This window comes from Bubalus bubalis, chromosome 22 (assembly GCF_019923935.1).
Source record: "Bubalus bubalis isolate 160015118507 breed Murrah chromosome 22, NDDB_SH_1, whole genome shotgun sequence".
NCBI lineage: Eukaryota > Metazoa > Chordata > Mammalia > Artiodactyla > Bovidae > Bubalus > Bubalus bubalis.
In genome coordinates this window covers 22914335-22928312 of record NC_059178.1, presented here as the reverse complement: position 1 = coordinate 22928312, position 13978 = coordinate 22914335, and the positions used below count along the sequence as shown (strand labels likewise).

General features: G+C 43.2%; 1 protein-coding gene and 1 non-coding gene across 2 annotated transcripts in view; one reads left to right on the top strand and one right to left on the bottom strand.

The window, feature by feature from the left end:
- LOC123331190 overlaps positions 1 to 13978 on the bottom strand; it is an 80060-nt gene that overhangs the window by 21352 nt on the left and 44730 nt on the right. The window lies entirely within an intron of this gene.
- Positions 13266 to 13338, top strand: TRNAG-CCC. The gene has a single exon. It is a non-coding gene; the product is annotated as a tRNA-Gly (tRNA).

The window sequence follows — 13978 nt, the reverse complement described above, 5'->3', positions numbered from 1 at the left end:
AAAGGTTAACTAAGACCTTTTTATATTTGCTTTTGATAGAGTATTTCTGACAACTGTTCACCCTGCTTGTGTTTTGCCTGTGATGAGAAACTGACTAGCCAGTGTTCATGCCCTCTTTTTTACTTGAAGATGAAATGCGAAACAGTACACTTTTTTTTTTTACTGATTGGTTCTGGTTCTGTTCCTCCCCTTGGTGGTCATAGAAATGTCTGAGCCCTGTGTCACAAGAGAGCCCTCCAGCTTGTTTGAGACAAATAACAGATCCCCTGTGTGACTTCTTTCGTCCAGAGGAAAGTGCCCTGGGCTTCCAGCCTTTTCTCATGTGACCTGGTTTCACAATCTTTCACCATTTCTTACCCTCGAAGTTGTCTCTGACCTCCTTATAAAAGAAAGCAGTGCTCCACCCCATCTACCAGCAAAATACCTTTCCCAAGGTGCTGCAATTAGTGTGGGTGGCACTTCTGTATCCGTTTTGAATGGGTGAGTGGCACGTGATACCTGAAAAATCCTTTGTTACATGTGTTACTGCTCATTCAGAACTTAGGGGTTCCTAGTGTCATTCGGGCTTCCCAGGTGGTGCTAGTGGTAAAGAACTTGCCTGCCAATGCAAGAGACAAGAGACAAGACACACCGTTTCCATGCCTGGATCTGGATGATCCCCTGGAGGAGGGCATGGCAACTGACTCCAGTATTCTTGCCTGGAGAATCACCATGGACAGAGGAGCCTGGTGGGCTACAGTCCATGGGGTCACAAAGAGCCAGACACAACTGAAGTGACTTCGCATAGCAGTGTGTCATTCAATGTTTCCTTCCTGTAAAAGGGTGAGATTAGGCTCAGGGACCAATGAAGTCACTTTTTAATGATTTGAAACAATTTCAAACTTAGAACAGTATGGAAAATCGTACAAAGAACTCAGTAAGTCCTTCTGTCCCAGTTTTCTGAATTGTGGCCATTTCACATTGACCTCTTTTTCTCACTAGATGGGTAGATACTCATAATCAATATTCTTTGTCTGAATCATTTAAGAGCAGGTGTAGACATGATGTCCCATTATCCTTAAACACTCCAGGGTATGTTTCTCCCAAACTAGAATTCTCTCCCACATCAGCACAGTATGGCCGATCCATAGAATCCCTTCAGATTTCCGAACTTGCCGCAAAATGTTTCATTTTCATTTTTGGTCCTGAATCCAATCTAGGTGCACACATTTCCTGAAAGTGACACATCCGGTTCTTTTCCTTTCATCTGCCACAGTTCTTCCATCTTTCATGCCCTTGATGGCTTTGAAAATGACATGCCTTTTATTCTGTAGATTTCAGAGACCTCAACCTGGATCCATCTGATGTTTCTTCATGTTTGACCCAGGTCGTGCGTTTTTGTTGGGTGCATCAAAGAAATGCTACTCTGCTCTAGACAGTTCACTAAGAAGCATCCCATCATTGTGATAATAACCTTGATCTCCTGGGTTGTCAGACACTGGAATCCTCCAGTGTGAAGTCAGCATTCTGTCCTGTGATTGACAAGTATAGGGACAGACTCCTAGGCTACATCAATTGTCTGTTTCTCATTGAAACTTCACTCAACCAGTCTTGCCTGAATCAGCCACTGCTATGATGGTTGCCAAATGACTATCCCCCATTTGCATAATTCCTTTTTTCAAGTGTGTATTGGCATTCTGTGAAAACAATAGTTCCCTTCCCTGCATTTATCTGTTTATGGCAGTATAGAGTCATGAATTCCTATTCCAGCCCACAGATCATATTATTACTTTCGTTATTTATTTTGATGCTCACACATCCAGATTTGGCCAGAGGGTGTCTCTTCAAGCTGGCTCTTCGGTCCCTCTGACCATGCCCCGTGGTTCTCACTTTCTGGCACATCAAGATGACTCATTTGGTACTTTCCCTGCCCCGGTCTTGGAATCAGTGAGCTCTATGAGGAGCCCTGGTTTCTTTTCATAGAGGATGGCATTAAGGAACGAGTTCTGGGCACCCAAACGCTCACTGCTACTAGCATGTCCTAACCTCTAGGCTCTCTCAGTGGGGCGAGCAAGGAAGTAAGTGACAAATGTTCACACACAAGCAGACACACACATTTATGTCTATTGCTACGTGTGTGTATATCTATGCATCTATTTTTCTATCAAGCCATTTATATGTATATATCTATGAAAACATATAGAGGTAAATTGATCTCTTTATTTATCTAGAGATGTAAATAGTACGTCAGTACTACCAATTCTGCCTCAAACATTCAGGGTTCATTCTAGCCCTCCCTCTTTAGTTGTAAATCTTTTCTCTGACAGAGAGTCACCTTTCATTACCCTCAGAATATTGACTTACTTTCCTGACTCGCCTTGTGTAACCATCTTTTTAAAATTTTGGCTGCATGGTGCAGCATGTGGGATCTTAGTCCCCCCAACCAGGGATCAAATCCATGCCCCCTGAAGCAGAAGCATGTAGTCTAAACCACTGGACCACCAGGGAAGTCCCATTGTGTAAGCATCTTCTGACCGTATTAGCCACCCCCTCCCTATTGCCCCAGCTGCTGCGCCCTGCTCCTGCAGCCTCTTCTGTCTCAGGCTCCTGGGCCCCCACAACTGCTGTCTGCTCCTGACCATCCCCATCAGTAAAATGATGTCTCTGTCCTTGCAGTTGAGCAGGTCAAATCCCAGAGTCATGCCTGGTAACACCCTCTCTCTCACACCCCATGCCTGATCTGTAGCCTGTTTGTTCCACCTTGAACACGGTCCAGAATCCAAATTTCTCACCACCTCCATCACTGCTGTCTTGGTTCAGATCAACATCATCTCTAGCCTCATCACCAGTCCCCTGTGTTGGACCTGGCTCTACCGAAGACTGTCGTCAGCTCCTCAGCCTACATCATACTTTTCAAATATATCGTATCATTTCAGCTCCCTGCTGCTGCTGCTGCTGCTGCTGCTAAGTCGCTTCAGTCGTGTCCGACTCTGTGCGACCCCATAGACAGCAGCCCACCAGGCTCCCCCATCTCTGGGATTCTCCAGGCAAGAACACTGGAATGGGTTGCCATTTCCTTCTCCATTCAGGTCCCTACTCCATGGCTTTTACTTTGTCAGCATAAAAATTCCAAATCCAAACAGAACCGCCCCTTTGGTCTTAATGCCTCTTCTCCCTCATGTCTTACTGCTCTCCACCCTGGGCCCCACTCAAGGTCATTGGCTTCCAAGATGCTCCTGACGTGCATCCTCCTCCTTGCATCTGAGATGCTCTTCCCCAGGTGTCCCTGTACTTTGCACCAGCACCAGGCCTTTGCTCAAAGGTCTTCCTCAGTGAAGGCTCCTGTGGGCGCTGTATTTGAAATTACACTCCCTGCTTCCAACACACCTTCTCTCTCTCACTGCTGGATTTTCCTCTATAGCTTGCATCACAATTCAACATAGTATAGATTGTTTTTATTAATTACTTACAGTCAACCCATCCCCTGCCATGACTGTAAACCCCACAAAAAAGGAGATTTTAGTCTCTTAAGTTTACTGCTGTATCCTCAGTGCCTATATCAGAGCCTGGCATACAATAGAGTCTCAATAAATAATTGTTAAATGAATGGGTGAGATTCCAGGAACACATAAACACATTTACAACTAACTGTTGATAGATTCACATGCTAAGTGGTTGTCAGTGTGACTAAAGAGATCAAAGCCAGATAGTTGAAAAATTTCGTAGAGAGGCCTCTATAATTAAAGCAGAGTAGGGACTTTCCTTGTGGTTCAGTGGTTGGGACTTCACCTTCCAGAGCAGGGGGCGTGGGTTCGATCTCTATTGGGGGAGCTGAGATCCCACATGCCTTTTGGCCAAAAGACCAGAAAGTAAATAATAGAGGCAGTATTGTAACAAACTCCATAGACTTTAAAAATGGTGCACATAAAAAAAAAATCTTTAAAAAAAGATTATTAAAAAAAAAAAACAGCAGAGTAAAGTAAAAGAGTATCAAGAATGTAAAAGACTTAAAATAACTATGTGTTTGATGAATAGGAAGTAAAGCAGGTAATATGCAAACAAAAGGTTGTTAGCGATCATCTGACCATTTAGTTGGCCAAAAGGTGAAATTACATATCACCAGGCATCAAAATGAAAAGTTCAATGAAAGTTTTGAAACATATTCTTTCAAATCATGGAGTCTATTAAAACGATTTTGGACACTTTCCTCTTGTGAAACAGAGTCTCTTGGAGCAGAAGGAACTCATTAAAAGGGTTCATATTCAGCACTGTCTTTTTCCAAAGTGGCAACTCAGCTCACAAGGGAAATGAATCCCTTTCTTGTACTGTTAAAGCTCTGGGTCAAACTTGGGTTTTTTAAGTTGGAAGTCCTTAGAAAACATTTCTACAAAATGAAATGGAAAACTCCTACACATGGGACAAATTTTCATCATTGATTAATCATCCCATTTTTCATGTACCTTGTTCTGCATACTTTCGGAGAATCTGAGTTTGTGTTTGAGAACAATTCAGAAAGCAAGTTTGACTGACGCCAGTCCCACTATTGGCTTCCCTGGTGGCATAGTGGTTAAGAATCTGCCTGCTAATGCAGGAGAGGAGGGTTTAATCCCTGGGTTAGGAAGATCATCTGGAGAAGAAAAAAGCAACCCACTCCAGTATTCTTGCCTGGAGAATCCCAGGAACGGAGGAGACTGGTGGACTGCAGTCTATGGGGTTGCAAAGAGTCAGACACAACTTAGTGACTAAAACAACAAAAGTCCTACTATTAATATTATTTAATGACTCTGCTTGGAGACTACACATAAGAGACAGTGACTTATATTTGGAATTGCAAAAAGTGGCTTTTATTTTCTATAATCCCCCCAAAGTATCCAGGTAGATACTGCGGTAGAATACAGTGAATTAAATGAAAGATACAGCTCTGATAGAAATTTTAGGTATTCTAACTATTCAAGTTGTTCAGCACATCCTTAATGGAATGCGATAGTTGAAAAGAGCGTTATTTCTCTTAAATTTGTCTCATTAGCAAAAGCCTTCAAGGTGAATGTTGGATTCTGCAGAAGTGGCTTAGCTGGTTTATGCAATCTTTTGAAAGGCAGACTTCCCTGTGTTTTCTCTAAGGAGCCATCTTTGCAAACACAAGGGCTGGCAAAACTGAAGGCTGGCATCCGTGGCCTCCTGATGCATAAACTGGAGACTGGCCTTTGCAGCAAAAATCGTTCTCTCTCGTTGCTGCTGTCCTGCCCCTGCAAACTTCAAAACGTGAAGCAAAAAGTCAAATAAAGTTGTGATTTCCAGGAATGTCTTCCAGCTTCTTCCCCAGTGCTGTTTCTTTCCCAGCAGTGGGATCTCAGACTTAACCTCTCTGAATCTCAATCTCCTTAGATAAATTGGGAACGCCATGAGGACCTCATTGAATAGGTAGGATTAAATGAAATAATCTGATGAAAGGGCTTTGAAAACGAGGAAGAGCCCTAAGAATGACACCGTCACCAGCCTCCTCCCTCTCAAGCGGCTTGGACTGAAATTGAATAACATCAGAAGTTTAAAAATGCTGTGGATGGAACACCTGTATGTTTTTCTTACGAAATCAGACATGCCCATCCTCCTAACCAGCTTTTCCTCCAAGTGGAATCCTACTGTAAGACTTAAAACCACTGAATTGTCACTGATCCTCCAGACCTCCTTAGGTTTGGCATGGCATGCATCAGCCTTAGAATGATTTTCCCTTTTTTTCCCCATAAAAATAGAGTGGTGGGAATGTAAATTGGTACAATCATTATGGAGAACTGTATAGAGGTTCCTTAAAAAACTAAAAACAAGGGCTTCCCTGGTGGCTCAGTGGTAAAGAATCCAGCTGCCAATGCTGGAGACATGGTTTCAATCTCTGGTCCAGGATGATCCCGCCTGCTGTGGAGCAACTAAGCCCGTGTGCCACAACTGTTGAGCCTGAGCTCTAGAGCCCGGGAGCTGCAACGACCAAGTCCACATGCCACAACTAAGGAAGTCAGCGTGCCCTGGAGTGTGTGCTCCACAGCAAGAAAAGCCAAGGCAATGAGAGGCCCACATACCACAACTAGAGTGGAGCCCCGGCTCGCCACACTAGAGAAAAGCCCAAGCAGCAGTGAAGACCCAGTACAGTAAAAAATAAATAAGTAAATAAATAAATAAAGAGCTACCATATGACCCAGCAATCTCCCTCCTGGGCCTATATCTGGAGAAAACCATAATTCAAAAGGATACATACACCTCAGTATTCATTGCAGTGCTGTTTATAATATCCATGACACGGAAGCAGCCAAAACGTCCACTGACAAGTAAATGGATAAAGAAGACCTGGTACATATAGACAAGGGAATATGCATGTGTGCATTCATGCTTAGTCTCTCAGTCGTGTCTGACTCTGTGACCCCATGGACTGTAGCTCACCAGTCTCCTCTGTCCATGGAATTCTCCAGGCAAGAATACTACTGTGGGTAGCCATTCCCTTCTCCAGGGGATATTCCCTACCCAGGGACCAAACCAGAGTCTCCTGCATCATGGAGAAATTCTTAACCATCTGAGCCACCAAGAAAGCCCATGTGAAGAAATATTATTCAGCTACAAAAAAGAATGAAATAATGCCATTTGCAGCACCATGGATGGGCCTAGAGATTATCACACGACATAAAATAAGTCAGACAGAGAAAGACAAATATCATATGATATCACTCATATGTGCAATGTAAGTTTTTTAAAAATGTACAAATGAAGTTCTTTGCAAAACAGAAACGGACTTAAAACAGACATCTAAAACAAACTTATGGTTACCAAAGGGGAGATGTGGGGGGAGGGGCATAAATCAGGAGCTTGGGATTCACGTACACCCACTACTGTATGGAAGATAGATAATCAACAAGGACCTCCTCTAGAGCACAGGGAACTCTACTCAATATTCTGTAATAACCTATATGAGTCTGAAAAAGAATATGTATATACATATAACTGAATCACACCTGAAACTATCACAGCGTTGTAAATCAATTATACTCTAATAAAATAAAATAAGTACCTCTCCATTATAATACGAATTTCTCCAAGTTGCTGAGAGCAGAAAGTTCCATGGGAAGCTCTGCCCTTTGCTGAATAATATCAAACAGCAGTGACTGATCAATAAACCTCCCACATAACTGCAACTCATCAACTCATTCTAAAGATTTAGGACTTGCCGTTTCCCGCTCCTTGGCTTGATGCATGCCAGCCTGTGAAAAGAACACTCTAGATGCAGAAACTCTTTAGGCTGTTTTCTGATCTGTGGCAAAGCCCGTGAACTTAGCAATACATTGGAGCTGCAGCTGCTGCTGCTGCTGCTAATTCACTTCAGTCATGTCCGACTCTGTGAGACCCCATAGACAGCAGCCCACCAGGTTCCCCCGTCCCTGGGATTCTCCAGGCAAGAACACTGGAGTGGGTTGCCATTTCCTTCTCCAGTGCATGAAAGTGAAAAGTGAAAGTGAAGTCGCTCAGTCGTGTCCGACTCTAGCGACCCCACAGACTGCAGCCTAGCAGGCTCCTCCGTCCATGGGATTTTCCAGGCAAGAGTACTGGAGTGGGGTGCCATTGCCTTCTCCGAGCTAATCATCTGAAAAGTGATTCTTTGCCACATTTTACAAAGCAAGAAGTTTTCTAAATACTATATACGATGGATTTAAAATTGGTAGTTGTGTATGTCTGTCTCACCTTAAGCCGGGGCTGACAACTGGACTGAATATTACTTTGGTTTCTACTCTTCCGCTTTTAAAATCAGAGCCACATTCTTTGCCAAGAAGAGCCATGTCCTGTGGCTAGTTGGTGATGTTCATTTTCACCAAGTGAGATTTAGTAAGGCTCCTGGACCTTGTTGGTCTCTATCTCTGGCCTCACCCTAGCTCTTTTCATTTTGTCAATTATTTGGGTGGTGGGGCCATCCACTGGTGACGGGCCTGTGCAGAACTTTCCAGACCCAAGAAGCCAGAAGAGGAAGGTGACAGAGTTCTGTGTTAGATGTCTCTAAACCATGAGGACCTTCTTTGGAACGGTAAACAACTAGTAAATTTCCCAGGCAGATGCTGTCTAAGTGACACTTGAAAGGGTAGGATTTGCTGCAGAAATTTGCTCCATCATCAGATTTTAAGCAAACTTGTTAGCGTTCTCTTATTTCACATATGGCTGATCCATAAAAAGAACAATGCTGATTTTAAAAATAAAAATCCAGATTTTTTTTTTTAATCTATGAGAAAAGGATATTTCTCCTCCAGTGTTTCAGCTTTTTCCTGGGGAAGCCCTGAGTCACCAGAGGCCTGTCAGGTTTGGCCAGGTCACCTCCATATCACTGTGTTAAGGTGTCCGCCTCTTCCATTGCTGTGGTTTCCAAACTCATCTTCCCTAGTCTGGTCTGTCTTAGGCTCCCAACTGCGGTGCTTCTCCGCCCCGCCCCCGACTGCACCCTTTCTGCCTCGGGCTCATTTTTCTCATACTAGCGCAGGGATTCTTCCTTTGCGTAGTCCTTTTCAAAGACCTTTGGTTCACTCTAGATAAAATTTGAAAATGTCGAAAGAAGCCCAGTCCGGGATGGCTACCAGCCCTCCCAGCAATCGTGCCTCCTCCCAACGCACTCTGTCTTCACTTGGCATCCAAGGTGGCTGTGAGCTCTTGCCCACCTCCAGGCTTTTCCTGAGCTCCTTCTCAGGACTGGCCCAGTTCCCTCTTTTGCATCTCTTCTTCCTGCCAAAACCTGTCCCAGGAGACCTGATTGAAATGCGCTTTCTCCAAACGGATGTGCCTCTGCCCTTGTTGTTAAGTCACTTCTGTATTGTCCAACTCTTTGCAACCCCATGGACTGTAGGCCACCAGGTTTCTCTGTGCAGGGGATTTTTTCAGGCAAGAATACTGGAGTGGGTTGCCATTTCCTGCTCTAAGGGATCTTTCCGACCCAGCGATTGAACCCGTGTCTGCTGTATCTCCTGCGTTGCAGGTGGATTCTTTACCCAGTGAGGAAGATCCCTTGGGGGAGGGCATGGCAACCCAGTCCAGTATTCTCGCCTGGAGAATCCCACAGACAAAGGAGCCTGGTGGACTATGGTCCATAGGGTCTCACAGAGTCAGACATGACGGAATCGACTTAGCCTGCCGCCTGCCTCTTTACCCACCAAGCCATCAGAGTTTAGAGGAAATAAAATTCTCCTGGTTTACATGATTCAGATGACTTTCACATCATCAAAAAAGATAGTACAAACAACATTGAAAGTGCCAGACCTGCCATATACATAAATTCCTATGTGGTCATGGATATTTTTTGACACTTTGTTTGCCTTTCCTTTACAAACTTTGTCTAAAATGGTTCCCACAGAACCCCAAATTTGGTGGCTCTTTTTCTTCCCCTTATATATTTGAGAGATGGTTAACCTATAACACTGTGTAAATTTAAGGTGTATCATGTGATAATTTGATACACATATTTATTGTGAAGTGTTTGCCACAATAAGATCAGTTAGTACATCCTTCATCTCACAAAACTATCATTTTGTTGTTGTTGTTTTAGCCAGAACATTAAAACTCTACTCTCATGGTAACTTTCACATATACAACACAATATTGTTAACTATAGTCACCATGCTGTTCGTTAGAATCCCTGGAACTTGCGTGGGTGCGAGCTAAGTTGCTTCAGTCATGTCGGACTCTTTGCGACCCTATGGACCATAGCCTGCCGGGCTCCTCTGTCCATGGAATTCTCCAGGCAAGAATACTAAAGTGGGTTGCCGTTTCCTTATCTTCCTGAGTCAGGGATCAAGCCCTTTGTATCTTACTTCTCCTGCATTGGCAGGAGGGTTCTTTACCACTAGTGCCGCTTGGGAAGCCCTCCTTGAAACTTATTCATCTTGTATGTGCAAGTTTCTACTCTTTGACCAGCATCTTCACATTTTATGCAGCCCTTAGCCCCTGGCAACCACCATTCTATTTCTGTTTTGATCAGTGCAATGTTTTGAATTCCACAGATAAGTGAGATCAAATAGTATTTATCTTTCTCTGATTTATTTCACTTAGCATGGTGTCCCCAAGGTTCATCCACAGTGTTGAAAATGGCAGGATTTCATTTTTTATGTCTAATATTCCATTGCGTGTGTGTGTCACATTCTTGGAGCCCTTGTCAAATATTAGTTGATATATAGGCGTGGGTTTATTTCTGGTTCTCAATTCTGTTCCATTGGTCTATGTGGCTTATTTTTGTGCCCGTACCATACTGCTTTGATTATTATAACTTTGTAATAAAGTTTGAGTCAAGGAGCCAAATTTGGCTTTTCTTGTGATGGAAAAATGAAAGAAGGGCCTGGAAAATCTCTGTTAATAAAAAGAAAATAGATATTTTGTTCTTTTTTGTTCAGATGGTTTTATTGTCATCAAAATGTATTTATTAGAAACATCACCATAGAAACAATCAATGAGACTTGCTGGCTTCTTGGCTGATGTCAGAAAAATCTGCCTCAAGTAATGTTAAGGACTTATATTTTTGATGTTTCTTTTTCTCTTTAAATGAATAAATCCTTTATGTGAATTGAGAGAATTGTAACAAATAAGATTTGTTTCTGCTCAAACATTATCTCTCTAGAGCTATACTGCCTTTTTTTTTTTAATGCTCCAGGCATTTTTAATGGCTATTCTACATAACATGTCCATTTTTTATGACAACATATTTATCATTTTGTGGTTCACAAAGTTTAGAAAAACCACTGTGACCCTTAATGCTAATGTAGCCTGTTGTGTTGGAATAACTTTTCTAATCATATACTGATAATTATGATTTGGATGAATAATTATTTACCTTAGCTTTGGGCAAAATAATCGAGTATTTTTTAAATGCCATTATATCCCTCATGGTTCAGCTCGTAAAGAATCTGCCTGCAATGTGGGAGACCTGGCTTCGATCTTTGGGTTGGGAAGATCCCCTGGAGAAGGGAAAGGCTACCCACTCCAGTATTCTGGCCTGGAGAATTCCATGGACTTTATAGTCTATGGGGTCACAAAGAGTCTGACAACTGAGCAACTTTCACTTCACATGCCATACATCCTGGAACAAGTTTTTAAAAATATTAATAGAAAGCATCCATATGTTTGCAAAGACTTCTCACTGAATATTGAAGAAAAATATCCTCTGGTTGATAATGTTAATAATTTTCAAATTCTTTTAAGACATGAGTGAGTTGTCTGCTTTACTGAATTTTGAAAAGGCTTTTGTATGTGGCTTTTGTACCTTAATTCAGTGAATCAAGCCCACACCTATTTTGGTTAGATGATTGGAACATAATTAATGTCCTGCTGGTTTCTCCTTGACTAAATTTAGATGCATAAAATCATTTTATATGTAAGGCCATCTTATTTGCTGTTTGGTAAGTTCCATTTCTGATTTAAAATAAGCCTGTATATCTTTCCACACCTCCCACCTCCCATCCCTAGACCATCCCACTAACGAATTTGCTGTTTTAAATTTCTGACAAGTTTATACCTATATATATTTTTCTTATGGAAAAATAGAAGCTTACTCTATATATTGCTTGATAACCTGATTAGTCTCACTTAATATGTATTGTGAAGACCTTGTCACTCAAGAAGAACACCTTTTACTTATTTTTGAAAACCGTAGCCCTGGATTTTAGGTCCTGTCTCTCAAGGACTCAAGTGTGAGAATACTGACTCTGCAAATCGATATCTAGATACGAGTGCAAACAGTCCAAACAGCTGTGCAAACATTGCAGTCAAACCTGGACACTAAGGATGGCTGCCGCCAAGTGTTAGATTGTGTGGCTGGCCCCCAATAAGGCGAGGACAGTCCAGGGTGCAAAAGTCTTTTGATGAGTTTTACAATACCTATACACCTGGTGATTTAAAATAATCTTCATGTTCAAAGTACAGCTGTATATCCATTTTACTACCCCAGTATGGATCTCCATTTGCTGATTTCAGGCTATGTCATATTTGGTTTGGCACATTTCATTTGCCCAGCCTTGGAAATTGTCTTGATTTAAGCAGCTCAGAGGAATGTTGGAGTGGTTTTCCTTTACTGCAGTTTGAGCTCTTTTCTTTATTATTTTTTTTTTTTTAAGGTGGTCTAATGTAAATGGCAACCCACTCCAGTATTCTTGCCTGGGAAATCCCATGGATGGAGGAGCCTGGCAGGCTACAGTCCATGGGGTCATGAAAAGTTGGACTTGACTGAGTGACTGAGCACACACACATACTTATTTTACAGTGGACCCTTGTTGGTTGTCTATTTTATCTAATTAATTTATTTTTGTGGCTGCGCCTTGTGGCATGTGTGGTCTTAGTTCCTGAACCAGGGGTCAAACCCCTGCCCTCTGCTTTGGAAGCTCAGAATCTTAACCACTGGACCACTTGGGAAGTCCTGAAAGCTGCTACTATAAAGTACACCCATCAATACCAGGAGACAATTTTTGCTTTCCTTTAAGAGTAGATACTTTATACTTCTCAACTTCCCAAAGTTTCAAAGAAATTAGCACATCAATGCTACTTCTTATCAGATAATTGCAATCTTGAGTGCAAACAAAACCACGAAATGTGGTATTGTTTGATGGCACAAGGAATATCTATCTAGGCTGCTTCTGCCAGACAGGCGATGAGGCAGCCTTGAGACGGAATTCCATCACTTGCTCTAGGAGCATCATCCTCAACGAGGTAGGACAGGTGGACTCTCTGTAAAGGCAGCTTTCCTCCACAACTGTCATCTGGAGGCAAGAAGAGCCCGTGCCAGGCAGGCATAGCATTTGCCTCTGATTCCCTTTCTGGACTCAGACAGAGGCTGCAGAATAGACCCTAGTGCCTTGGCTTGCTCTCAGGGACTTGCGTGTGGCCATAGGAACCCAGCGTGTGTGGACGCACACTTCCATTTGCATTTGTCGTTTGACTTCCCCGCTGAGCCCTCTCACCTTTGCTGAGTGTCAGCTCTGAGTGAGTGTTCAGATCACAGGCCCATCGTTGCTCTTTTGTTTTCATCTCTTCAGTTTGCTGTGTGTACAGAGAGCCTGCCAGAAGTGTGTCCCAGCCCGATGTCCCTGGAGCGTCCTTGGGAATACTGGAAGTCAGATTACTTTCCTCCCGGGACTTTCACCAGAGTCACCACCCTGGTGACACGGTGCCTTCTTTCAGGGTATTTCATGAGACACCAGTTTCCAACGAGCATGTGTTTCTTGGAATAGCGGCTCACAGACTTTGCTTTTACAATCTTCTTTCATTCCTAAAGAGCTACTGGGGGGACTTCCCTGGTGGTCCAGTGGTTAAGACTCCACACTCCCAATTGAGGAGGCCCAGGTTTGATCCCTGGTCAGGGAACTAGATCCCACATGCCGTAACTGAGAGTTGGCCTGCCACACTCAAAGATCCTGACTGCCACAGCTAAGATCTGGTGCAGCTAAGTAAATAAATGTGTGCTCTGTCACTCAGTCATGTCTGAGTCTTTGCAATCCCATGGACTGTAGTCTGTCAGGCTCCTCTGTCTATGAGATTTTCCAGGCAAGAATACTGGAATGGTTTGCCATTTCCTTCTCCAGCGGCTAAGTCACTTCAGTCATGTCCTACTCTGTGCAACCCCATAGATGGCAGCCCACCAGGCTCCCCCGTCCCTGGGACTCTCCAGGCAAGAACACTGGAGTGGGTTGCCATTTCCTTCTCCAATGCGTGCAAGTGAAAAGTGAAAGTGAAGTCACTCAGTCGTGTCCGACCCTCAGCGACCCCATGGACTGCAGCCTTCCAGGTTCCCCCGTCCATGGGATTTTCCAGGCAAGAGTACTGGAGTGGGGTGCCACTCCTTCTCCAGAGGAGCTTCCTAACCCAGGGATCCTGCATTGGCAGGCAGATTCTTACTACTGTGCCACTGGGGAAGCCCATAGATAAATGAATAAAAATAAATATTAAAAAATCATTTGGGACCCGAAGGAGGTTTTGCTTATGTGGATTATAATCATGTTTATCA